Source organism: Dendropsophus ebraccatus, chromosome 10, assembly GCF_027789765.1.
Source record: "Dendropsophus ebraccatus isolate aDenEbr1 chromosome 10, aDenEbr1.pat, whole genome shotgun sequence".
Classification (NCBI taxonomy): domain Eukaryota; kingdom Metazoa; phylum Chordata; class Amphibia; order Anura; family Hylidae; genus Dendropsophus; species Dendropsophus ebraccatus.
In genome coordinates, this window is record NC_091463.1 from 27,247,258 (window position 1) to 27,256,451 (window position 9,194).

The window sequence follows — 9,194 nt, forward strand, 5'->3', positions numbered from 1 at the left end:
TTTTCCAGGCAGTCCTCCCGCTGGATCAGCCTGCTGCACGGAGCGGGCAGACAGCGGGAATCATTACCGAGAGTTTGGGTTCGTACGAACCCGAACCGAACTCGGTTCGGACCATCCCTAATTGTGAACATTAATTCTGGCCGATGTTTGACAACAATGGCCGTTGTCTGAACTCATCAGTGCGTGGTTGGAACATAGCCTAAAGGTAAATCAAAATAGGCTGCATGACCATAGTCTATTCCAGGGATGGGGAACCTTCTGGCTGTCCAGTTGTTGCAAAACTATAATTCCCATCATGCCTGGACAGCCAAAGCTTTAGCTTTGGCTGTCCAAGCATGATGGGAATTGTAGTTTTGCAACAGCTTAAGGGCAGAAGGCTCCCCATGCCTGGTCTAAACCTTTATCGCCACCATGACTGAGCTGCAGTACCAGGTACAACCACTGCAGAATGTACAGCGCTGTGTCTAGTAAACAATGAGGAGGCCAGATTGCCACAGTCACTTCAAGTAACTGATCGATTGGGGTGCTGAGAGTTCGAAACATTTTTTCATGACGTGTCAAGTTTTTTTGTGTGACATTGATTTTTCAAGACTTTAAAGTGTTAAAGTATGTATTTGGCTTAAAAACATGCATCAAAATGAAAATACTTTCTTCTCTGGATAATATAGTAAATGCGGGACCTAAAGGAAAGAACCCACCTATAATAACTAAAAAATCCTTTTTAAAATGGGTTTTCTAGGGGGTTTCTTCCACCTAAGCTCCTTACTGTTTTTGGTATTTGTATTCACCCTTCTATGTTCTATGCAGAAGCCACGTTTGATCCGAAAAGCCGAGACCTCCACTCTGCTTGGGTCAGCTATAGGAACAGGAATGCTTCTGATACTGCTACTTGTCATCACCATTGTTATGGTAACAATGAGGAAAAAGAGAGCCACACAAGGGACGTACAGTCCGAGTCGGCAAGAAAAGGACGGAGCCAGGGTGGAAATGTGGAATGTCCTTAAGCTGCCGCCAACAGAAAGACTCATCTGAAGAAGGAAACAAACATAAAAAAAAAAAATAAAAAAAAGTGAAAAATATATGGAAAAAAAAACTCAATCAAGAAACATCTAAATTTCCAACAATGGTAGATTCCTTGAAAAGACCCTCCCCTGAGGAAACCCCTACCACTATCAGGCTATGGTTAAAGGGACCACTCTATCTAGAACCGAGTTGGGCGTCAGTGTTGGAAACAGAACAAGGAACAAAGTTTCCCAATAATTAACCAGTATTAAAGACTGTGGTTCCTGAACATAGAACATTCTGGAAATTACTGAGTAAAACCTGTGGTGCTAAATCAGCCAAGGAGTGTACGATAACCGTGAAATATTGGTAAAACTGAAGTGTGCGCCATACATAAGAGCCACATCGCAGAATAACAGCCAGATAGTGATCCAGGTCTTCACGCAAAAAGTGACACTTGAAAGGTAAGGAAGGTTACCTAGAGCGGATTGTAGGAAGGAATAATGACGCGTTATAACACATTGATTTTTACAGCAATCTGTATATAGTTGCATAAAAAGAGAATAATCTCCACACATTCAACAAAAATTAATGTTCTCATGTACCTTTCACTTTTCTATTTTCATAATTGTCTGGTGGGGTCTGACCTCTGGGATCACCACTGTTGCCAAGATGCAGTGGGCGGATCCAGTGGGAAGACCGCCTGGAAAACTAGGATACAGCTATAGCCATAGGCTGTATCCCAGTTTTCCAGGCGGTCCTCCCACTGTATCCACCCGCTCCACGGAGCGGGCAGACAGCGGGAATCTGATGCCGAGCGTTCGGGTTCATACGAACCCGAACCTCGGAGGGTTCGGACCATCCCTAATACTAGGTTATGGGTGTCAAACATACAATTCCCATCATGCTTGGAGCTTTGGCTGTCTAGGCATTATGAGTATCTTAGTGTTGCAACAGCTGGAGGGCCGTGAGTGTGACACCCCTGTACTAGATGGATGGAGCCAAAGTGATCAGCTGGGGGCTTCCCTCCGTCTTGTTGCAGGAGATGGTGTCAATAGTACGTCTATGGAGTCCAACTCCTACAGCGAGATGAGGAAAGCGATTCTACTGGCTTGATCTAGCGATCAGTGGGGGTCTGATCACTTAGACCTGACTGATCAATTCCTAAACATGTCTAGTGTTCATTCTTGGTTGGCATACTTATCTGCTGACACAGACAGAGGTACGGTCAGATTTTTATCATGCCCGCCAGGTCTAACCTAAGTGCCTTGTAAAGTTTCAATTTAAAGTTCAATCTCTTTCTCATCACAGACCTGGAGAGTCTCGACCTACAAGGTTGATCCTAAATAGTAGCTAAATATGTCGCCCTGCCTACAGATGGTATAATGGAAACCATCTTATACATCATCATTAGTATATCATGTCGATGTCTGCATTTACTATAAGAGGAGTACACAGGAAGCTATAATGAAGGCTGTAGATTTGTGTTGTGATGTCTTTGTAAATAGGTGTAATATCAAGTGACTTTTCCCTTATGTAAAAGTTTAAATTATTTAATGTAAATAAAATATTTTCCTCCTTGAACATTTTTCCAACTTGTGTTTTGTTTGTTTTTTACCTGCAAAGAGGTTCAAAAGAATTTTCCTAATTACATTCTAATAAATGTTAAATATAGTATAATGCCTAAAAGTGTGAGTGTGCCCATCAACCTAAGGGGCAGATAAGAGGGATTTTCCAGGATAAAATTACTGATGGCCTGTATGTGCTAGAAAACTGTTGTGCAGCTGCAGTAACCTTGTGTAACCACTACTATAATTTACAAAGCCGAAGACTCCAGCTTCCATGCGTTATTTACTTCTAAGGGAGTGGTCCTACTTAGTGATTTTCTGATGTGATGTGATGTGTCGGGCACAGTTCCGCCCCTGAGCTTACTGCAGTAAGTGCGGCTCAATACAGCTTTTTCTGGAATAGTAAGCTACCCAGACTACTTACAGATATAACTACCACCAAATGTGGTGGTGTAATAGAGGGGATACAGCAGACAGTCAAACCAGCAGCAGACTGCAACTGCTAAGATATCTGCATTATACAGAGACTTCTAAATTGCAATCCTGCTATAGAAAACACAATGCTCTCGGCACACCATTTATAGGGATCTGTGCACCTGTATGTGCATGCCTTTAGACAAGGGTGATGGATACAAAGCTTACCTGTAGGTTCTGTGCGTGCGGAGAGGAGACCAATGTACATACCTACATTTTTGTCAGATACTGAATCCATTGGTAGAAACCTCAACATGCCTCTGTATATATCCAGAGCTGTGAAAAGTACAGTAAACGGCTCCAGTACCTGTATAGCTGCCTGGATAAGACTCTGCATAGTACAGAGCGGTGTATCAGCCCTTATTGTAATTAAAGGGAAAACTGCTGATACCTGCAAGTTCCTCATCTTTTCTAATTCCCTGCATCCCATGGTGTGATAATGTGACTCTAATCTACATTTCATTTTCATCACTATCTTTGGCCGCCATAAATACGGTCACCTGTAACAATAATTGCGTTCGGCTATAGATGTGTCTCCTGATGTTCTGCAGCCTCCTGTATGGGACCTTCATGTCCTGTATAAAGACCGACAGACCGAATCCTGCTAATTAGTTGGTAAAAACTCCTAATGAGTCCGACTTCTCTCATTATAGCGGGGGAAGGGCGCGGGGGGCAGTGTCCCTGCTTTAGTTCATGGCCGTTTTGGTGACTGCCACCTGTCAGTCATGTGTATACGGAGGCTGGTGAAGTTAAGTTGATAAGCTTGCTGTCTGATACAATGCACTAAGGTCCTATTAAACCAAGCGATTATTGGCCGTATTCGGTGTTCGCTGTTAGCACATGTAATACTGCCGGCAGCGAGCAGGAAATGAGGAGTAAGGCGCATTGACATGTTCCGTAGGGAACACCGATGTGGTATGCCTGTAACCAGGGGCGGTCTTGGCATTTCTGGGGCCCCAAGCGAAGTTATGTCTGGGCCCCCCCCCCTCGACACGCGTTCCAAAACAATAGACCGCTGTGTGTTGCCCCCAGTAGTATATACCCCTTGTGTCCTGCCCCCAATAGTATATACCCCTTGTTTGCTTCCCCCAGTAGTATATAGACCCCTGTGTGTTCCCCCAGTTATATATAGCCCCCCCCCCCCGTGTGCTCCCCCAGAAGTATATAGACCTCCTGTGTGCTGCCCCAGTTGTATATAGACCCCCTGTGTGCTCCCCCACTAGTCTATAGACCCCATGTGTGCTCCCTCAGGGGTATTTAGCCCCCCTGTGTGCTCCCCCACTTGGATACAGACCTCCTGTGTGCTCCCCCACTTGGATATAGACCCCTGTGTGCTCCTTCAGTAGTATATAAACCCCCTGTGTGGTTCCCCCAGTAGTATATAGACCCCCTGTGTGCCCCACCAGTATTAAATAGACCCCTTGTGTGCTGCCCCAGTAGTATACAGACCCCTGTGTGCTCCCCCAGTTATATATAGACCACCTGTGTGCCTCACAAGTAGTATATAGACCCCCTGTATGTTCCCCCAGTAGTATATTGACCCCTGTGTGCCCCACCAGTAGTATATAGACCCGTGTGCTCCCCCAGTAGTATATAGCCCCCCTGTGTGCTCCCCACTTGGATATAGACCTCCTGTGTGCTCTCCAAGTTGTATATAGACCCCATTCTGCTGCCCCAAGTTGTATATAGACCCCCTGTGTGCTGCCCCCAATAGTATGTAGACCTTTGTGAAGCCCCAGTAGTCTATAGCCCCCCTGTGTGCTCCCCCTGTTATATAGCCCCCCTGTGTGCTCCCCCCATTTATATAGACCCCTGTGTGCTCCCCCTCCCATATAGTATATAACACAATAAAACAAACACTTATACTCACCTGGGTCCGGGCGTCTCCTCTTCTCTTCACTCTTGTGGCCGCAGGAAGGGTTTTCCCTGCAATCACAAGAGACCGCACTCCCCTTGTCCTGGCGCCGATGCTCCAGTGATGTCACAGCGCCGGCACCACAAGGACAGAGCTGCCACTTGTGACCGCAGGGAAAACCCTTCCTGCAGCCACAGGAGGGCCAATGTCTCCCGCCCTGTCAGTGCTGCTGCATGTAACTATGAGCGCTCATTACGAGTGTTCATAGTTACAGTTCAGATGGCAGCAGCGAGCGGGGCAGTGGCCCTGTCCAGCGGTCTTGAGCACAAGAGCGGGGTGTGGGGGCCCCCCTGGATGTTGGGGGCCCCAAGCGATCGCTTGGTGTGCTTGGTGCCAAAGACCGCCACTGCCTGTAACTGACCCCCCCAAGTTTTTTTTGTACATTAAAAAAATAAAGGCTCCCTTTTGATCCGCTCCTCTTTTATAATAAGAGTCAATAGAAAAACAGATCTAAACGAATGCACACAACTTTTTCCATTAAACGTTCAACAGACTGTAGTGTGAACCTACCCTTAAGGGAGAAACAAGAGGCTCTATGGGGAAGCGGTCAGCAGCACACAGTAATTATAACTTATGTCCCTGTATTACAAATGTTGTTGTAGAAAACATAGGTAGTTAGTTAGTTACTCTTACAAGTTAAAGGAGTACTCCTATCTATGTTAAAGGGGAAGTTCATAAAAAAAAGAAAGCATTTCTGATCATATGGTGCCAGAAAGTGTCAAAGATTTGTAATTTACTTAAAAAAAAAACAAAAAAAAACAAACTCAAGTCTTCCAGTACCTATCAGCTGTTGTATGCTACCACCTCTGTCCATGTCAGGAACTGTCCAGAACAATAGCAAATCCCCATTAAAAAAAACTCTCCTGCTGTCCAGACTGGAAAGATCACCACTTCCTGTAGGACATGCAGCAGCTGATAAGTATTGGAAGACTTGAGATTTTTTTTTTCATAGGAGTAAATTACAAATCTGTGGCACGTTCTGGCACCAGTTGATTTGAATTTTTTTTTCTGAAGTACCCCTTTAAAAATGGTTTCCAGTCCCCTTCTGCATATTTGTGGCTGCTGAAGGTGGTTTAAAAGCCAAGAAGAACAAAGCCAGCTGTCTTACATCATTTGCTTTTAATGGGAGTTGCACCTACACACACACACAGCATAGCCTTGCACGCTACAGTATGCGGTTACACTACACCTCCAGCAGATGCAAAAAGACTGGGGGAGGCGGGTGAGCCCTTAAACTTAAAGGCTTAGAAAAACATGGTTGCTTTCTTCCAGAAACAGCACCTCTCCTGTCTTCAGTTTGGGTGGGGTTTTGCAGCTCAGTTCCATAGAAGTGAATGGAGGTAAATTGTAATACTGCACACAATCTCTTTCCAGCAGCAGGATATTTTTTAATTTTTCTTCTAAATTACTCAGTTTATTAATCTCCCATGGCTAATGTATTTCTACCAACCTTTTTTTTTTTTTTTTTTTGCACCTAAAATATTTAGCAGTCACAGTTTTCATTTACTTTAAGTCAGTTTTATCACTTACCTTTTGCACCGCACCTTTAAGCATTGGACAACCTTCACAAGCAGTTAACAGGCAGATTATTATCAATACTTTTGAGCGGCTTCGGTGTACCTGCACTTTATGATTTCATCCTCTGATGTGTCCATACATCACTTAATGATATATCCCGCTAATTTTGTCGCTTTGATCCAAGAATATCATTAATTTATAAAGCCTATGTTTCACACAGAACTAATTGAAATAATGCATTTAGTTGCTAAGGATACACTGACCTCTCCATCTATAAAGTAAAAATACATTAAGCTACGGCTTTAATAAAACATTACTGCTCGTACCTTAGTATTTCTCTATTCTGTGTCAAAACTGCTGTGGGCTGCAGCTGTGATAATGTCAGCCATATAAAATATGTAAAGCTGTAAGGAGAAATTAACAAGGGGCAGAGATGATCAGATTTTACTTGTGGATATGAAGCATACAAGCAGATAAGATGGTACAGATCTCATCCACACACTGTGGAAAGCTTCTACATTGAGAGGGACCTGCGGTGCGAATATTTGAACCTTATGTCAATTACCGTTAGGGATTTTCACTGTAAATTTCCTCTCTAGAGATGAGCGAAGCGGCCGAGGTTGGGGTTCGTATGAACCTGAACTCTCGGCTTCTGATTCCCGCTGTCTGCCCGCTCCGTGGAGAGGCTGGGTACAACCTGAGGACCACCTAGAAAACTGGGATACAGCCTATGGCTATGGCTGTATCCCAGTTTTCTAGGAGGTCCTCCCGCTGTATCCACCCTCTCCACGGAGCGGGCAGACAGCGGGAATCAGAAGCCGAAAGTTCAGGTTCATACGAACCCCAACCTCGGCCGGTTCTCCCATCTCTATTCCTCTCCTTTAATATAGCCTTTGCTGAAATCGATCATGAATCCGCAGAAAACTGGTGTGAACTTACCCTAAAGGGTCACGGCTAGCTTAGACACCAATTACATATTCTTCCTTAGGAGTAGAGATGATCGAACATCAGGAAATGCCTTCCCGTTCCGTGGGGAAGGTGGAGACAGCCCGAGTACCGCCTGGAAAACAGGGATACAGCCTAGGTAATAGGTAATAGGTTGTATCCCTGCTTTCCAGACAGTACTCTGGCAGTCTCCACCTCCCCCACGGAACGGCAAGGCATCGGGAATCAAATGCTGAATGTTCACGAAGGTTCATGTTTGATCGAACCTAAGATTTCCCGATGTTCGATCATCTCTACTTAGGAGGAAGTCCTAGAAGTGGGAACGGCATCTATATCAAGAGGGGTCACCCAACTGGCCTGGTGGTGTGGCCTCTGCATACAGGCGGAGAATGACTAGATAGCTGGCCATTCCTTATTTTGGAGTCACACATACTGTGATTGAAGTAAATAGAAATAGAGAGTCATGCACATGGATGGCCACCATTTAATTCATTCTTCCAAATAGGTGTGGGACCAACATTTATGGCCTATCCTGTGATACAAGTTAGGAAGGAGAATTCTGCTGAAATATAACTTTTCATATGTTGTTGCCCATGGGGAGACTAACAATCCATTCCATACTTGTTATTATCTATTCAGTACAAACATGGAGAGAAAGGAACTGCTGCACCTCACACCTATGGCTGACACTAATGCCTCTCGGCTACATTTAAAAACCAACGCCAGGATGTTGGTATATAACTTGATCAAACCATATTTGCCTTATGTTGTCGCTTGCCTGTTGTTGCTTGCCTTGCGGAGTTGGCGGTCGCTGACTGACACAGTGTTGATTTAGTGTAGGGACTCATGTGGGCCAGGGGACCTGCACGTGGTACATGAGGCAATATGGTTTGATCAAATTATATACCAACATCCTGTCGTTGGTTTTTAAATGCAGCTGAAAGTCATTAGTTTCAGCCATAGGTGTGAGGTGCAGCAGCTCCTTTCTCTCCATGTTCGCATTATCTATTCTCCGTCCCCTTCCCCCAGTTCTGAGCTGCTGCTTTCTGCTGAAGACACAAAAAGCTGCGTGTGAGCCTTTCTCTCCATCTCCCCCTCCTCCCCCCTCCCTTTCAAGACATCTGATGTAAACAAGTCCTTATCTGCAAATTTGTAATGCTGGGAGGGTTAATCACAGTTAGCAACCTCAGAATAACCCTCCCAGCATTAGAAAGAAGCTACAAAGTTGCAGAGATAGCCTGCCAGGGATTTGTTTACATCAGCTGTCTTGGAAGGGGGGGGGGGGAAGAGATAGAGAGAAAAGCTCTTTAACTAGAGTGATTTTTAGACTTCATATAGCACCTATAATCCAGTACTGCATAAGAAAGCTGATTTTTATGGCACATTTGCAAAATAATTTTAAAAACTTAATTTAAACTACAATAAAAAACTTGTTACTGTTCGGTCACATTCATATTAATAGGGCTGAGCTGCATTATTCAGCAATGCTAATATTTTGGCTTCCTACACACAGCTGAGCTGCAGTTTCTCTTAAGGACGTATTACACGAAACAATTATCGGCCGTATTCAGCTGATAACTGTCTTGCGTAATAGAAGGCAACAATCAGCCAACATGAACGATGTCGGCTGATCGTTGCAGTCGTTTGTCAACAAGTTGAAAGACAAATGACTAATATAGCAGCAATCTGCTGCCGTCGCTACGTAGAATAGGAGTGGTAGCAGCAGACTGCCGCTATGGGCTTCCTGGACGATCTAGCGATCACTCGGGCAG